The sequence below is a fragment of the Mastomys coucha genome, unplaced genomic scaffold (assembly GCF_008632895.1).
Source record: "Mastomys coucha isolate ucsf_1 unplaced genomic scaffold, UCSF_Mcou_1 pScaffold7, whole genome shotgun sequence".
Taxonomy (NCBI): domain Eukaryota; kingdom Metazoa; phylum Chordata; class Mammalia; order Rodentia; family Muridae; genus Mastomys; species Mastomys coucha.
Window position 1 is genome coordinate 102,170,467 of NW_022196913.1, and position 3,757 is coordinate 102,174,223.

Sequence of the window (3,757 nt, forward strand, 5' to 3'; positions counted from 1 at the left end):
CTTGATTTTAGACTTCTAAACTCCACAGTCATAAGAAACGTGTTGATTTAAACTACTGCATCTGCTTACTTTATTCTAGGGACAATAGGAAACTACCTCTGAGCCCTGAGTCTGATCTATAAAGCAGCGACAACCCACAATACACTGTGCAGCTTCTGGGATGCACTCAGGAAAGTTAGGACACTGCACACAGTATGCACCTACCGTGTCACTCAGCCTCCCTGAACCCAGACACTTGCAGGCACGGGCAGAGCCGCACCTGGAGGTCTAGCTGTTTTCAGGGGGTTCACATGCCAAGGTCTCCATGGCCCCCTGGGTTTCTCTCTCTCCCTCAGTTGTACTTTGGAGTTTCTAGGTCAGCCTGGCAACAGACAACAGCCCACAGCTTTGCTTCCCAGGGGCACAAGGAAGGGCAGGGTGCTGACTGGAGGGGCTCTTCAAAGGGAGGAGTCCTAGCTCCCAACTTTGCTGCATTGATCAAGTTCAAAGGAGCAGCCAGGCAGAAGTCGAGAGCCCCTTCTCCCTCTCCTTCTACAAAGCAGGGTGGAAGGTGGGCTCTCCGAGGCTGGAAGACCTGCAGCTTAACCTTGCATAAGGCACACAGGCAAACACAGGTGAAGAAAGTAGATCTGGGAGATGGAAAGGCTTGTTCGAGGTCATGCATCTGGCTAGGTTCTCAGGAGGGGTCAGAGCCAGGCTCTACTCCCCCTCGGCCCACTATTCTGGGTTGGTGATCCCCACACCTGGACTGCTCTTCTGTGACTGTTTCAGATGCTCCTTCTCAACGTTCTTCCTTCCTTCCTAACAGGGTGCGATGAACACAATTACATTTTTTCCTTTTATGTTTTGTTTTGTTGAGATGGAGACTTAAATTCTAACCTAGGCCAGCCTCAAATTCACTTCAAAGTCTAAGAAATCCTCCTGTCTCGGTCCCCTCACTACTAGGCTTCCAGTTTATTGATCCCAAAGCCAACCAATGCCAACTGGATTAGAGTTTTAGAACCCTCTGCTGGGCCATCAGGGAGAATCTGCTTCTCCAGGATTCTGCTATATGGTTAGGGTAGGAGGGAGGGGCAAGGTTCAGTGGCCCCGCCTACTTGAAGACTTCCATTGAGGTCTCACCCTGTGTTTGTTCAGGCTGCAGCTTGCTGAAGGGCAGGCGGTCCTTGACATCCATTAGGAGCTTGCCAACTAAGATGAGGAAGCATTGAGAGAACACTAAGAGGGTAGAGAAGAGGCATGGCCAACAGATGTCACATGGTGCGGAAGAGGCTGGGGAGGGCTGTGAGGGACCTGACACTGTGGACCCAGGAGAATATGAAGAAGTCAGAGCTCAGGCGCCAGCCACTTCCGCCTTAACTCGTCTCTTTTCATTCACATGCACACTCTGTTTCCAGTAAGTTAAAAAGAAAAAAAAAAAGTGTGAATGTCACCTTACAAAGAACAATTGTAACCATCTACTCTGAAAGCACCCAGAGGGGAGGCTGTCTGGTGTAAAAAGTAGGAACCCTCACTGACTCAGCAAGCATCCTCCAGCACCCGGAGACTCACAAGTTCTGTTTACCTATACAGGATTTGCATCCCCTGGATGGTCGTACCAGGCTAGGCCAATACACTCAAGTGAACAGTTGAACTTATTGTTTGGCAGGGGCAAGAATGGCCTCATCTTGGCTCTGAGCCCGATTCTACAGCATCACTAGGACTCTGTCCTGCTGAAGGTGTGTGAGCAGGGGCATCCTGCCTGCCCTGGAGATGATGAGCTACCCAGACACCAGTACTTCTGCCTTGATACCACAACTCTGAAACTGACTCATATTGGGGAGGGGGTTTACCACCAGGACCTGAGGACCAAAGAAGAGGAACTTGAAGAGTTTCGTTTTTACTCTTAAACCCACAGCTCACTAACTCTTACAAGAGCATGCCTGTGGCGGATGAACCAACTTATTACAGGAAATCAGGCTCTGAACCTCCAGACCCCTTGCTCCAGGTCTGGTGTCCTATCCCTTCTCCGATCCTCCTCTACACAGATTGCTTTGAAGCCTGACTTAGGAAACAGCACAGCCATGCCATACCAGCATGGTGGGCTCAGGCTCAAGGGCCCTGGGGACATAGGATATCTAGTCTAGGAACTCTTAAAAGTGTGGTAACAGATACTTCATGGGAGACTAAGAAATCCTTCCTGGGGTCAAGAGGCCATTTCCCCTGGCTAGAAAAGGCAAAATGTGTGGCTTTCTTTGGTTTCAGTGGACAGAAAATCTCATAGGCATTCCATAGAAGTGGAAAACACCATCTCTAACTTAATAATATATGAAAAGGTATGGTATGTCCCCACTATCCCTCCTTATCGCTTTGGAAGATCAGGTTCAAGTTTATCTCACTAATGGCTAGCAGAAACCAAGCATGTCCTGCAAGAATAAGGTATAGGACTAAGGGGGCTGTGCTGGGCTGCTGGTACAGGTACCTGGGCAAGAGAGAGCAGCTTCTTACTGGGCTTCAACTTTACTCCAGAACAGATGCAAGTCTATATTTTATTTTATAGTGTCAGTAAAGAACCAGGCAGCATACATGAGCTGGCCCGAGGCCCCCAACACATATACAGCGGAAGACTGCCTAGTGTGGCCTCAGTGGGAGAAGATGTGCCTAACCCTCCAGAGTTGAGGCCCCAGGGGGTGAAGGGAGTCTCTTGGAGACAGGGAGAAGAGGAATGGGATGAGGAACTGTGGAAGGGAGCATGGGGTGAGGGACAATGACTGGACTGTAAAAAAATAAAAGTAATTTTTAGTTGGTAAAGGGGCTAGGGAGATGGCTTAGTTTGTAACTGAGCTCCTGTCCCCAACACCCAGGTAAAAAGCTAGGCGTGGTCACAGGGGGCCACACCCCTAGTGCTTACAGGTGATGGCAAATGAGTTCTTAGAGCTGGCTGAGCAGTTAGCCAATCGGTGAGTGTCAGGTTCAGTGATACTGTCTCAAACGGAAAATGGGCACAGTGCATGCCTTTAATCTCAGCACTCAGAAGGCAGAGGCAAGTTGAGCTCCATAAATTTGAGGCTGACCTGGTTCACACAGGGAGTTAGAGGCCAGCCACAGCTGCATAGTGAGAACTTGTCTCAAAAAGACAGACAGACAGACAGACAGACAGACAGACACACAGAGGGAGAGAGTAAGAGAGAGAGAGGGAGAAACTTGTTAATCTCTGCCCTCCCACCCACAAACACACATGCACATTGGTAGACACGTACATGTGCACACACATGTGTTGATGAAATGTGTTCATAGTCAAAATCACATAAAAAGGCTCCCACATTTTCTTTTTCCACCCCATCTAAGACCTTGCTATGTAGCCCTGGAACTTACTATGTAAACCAGACTAGCCTTGATTTTTGGCAATTCTCCTACCTCATACCACCCAGTTAAGAAAGGTTATTCTAGACAGGAACTCTGCCAGCCCAGTGACTCGGGTTCCTTCCAGTCTGTCTGGGCTGGGGTCCAGAGCAGACCTTGGGCGCAAGCTCCGCAGCCAGTCCCACAACACCCAGAGGAAGCTCCACTCCCAGGCGCTCTGACACACCCAGGATCAGAGGTAAGCAGGAACCAACATCTGTCCCAACACTGGGAGTAACTGGGACCAGTGGGACCAGTCACACAGGAACTCCGCCAGCCCAGTGACTCCGGTTTCTTCCGGTCTGTCTTGGTTAGTGTTCTGAGCAGACCTTGGGCACAAGCTCTACAGCCAGTCCCACAACACACAGAGAAAGCC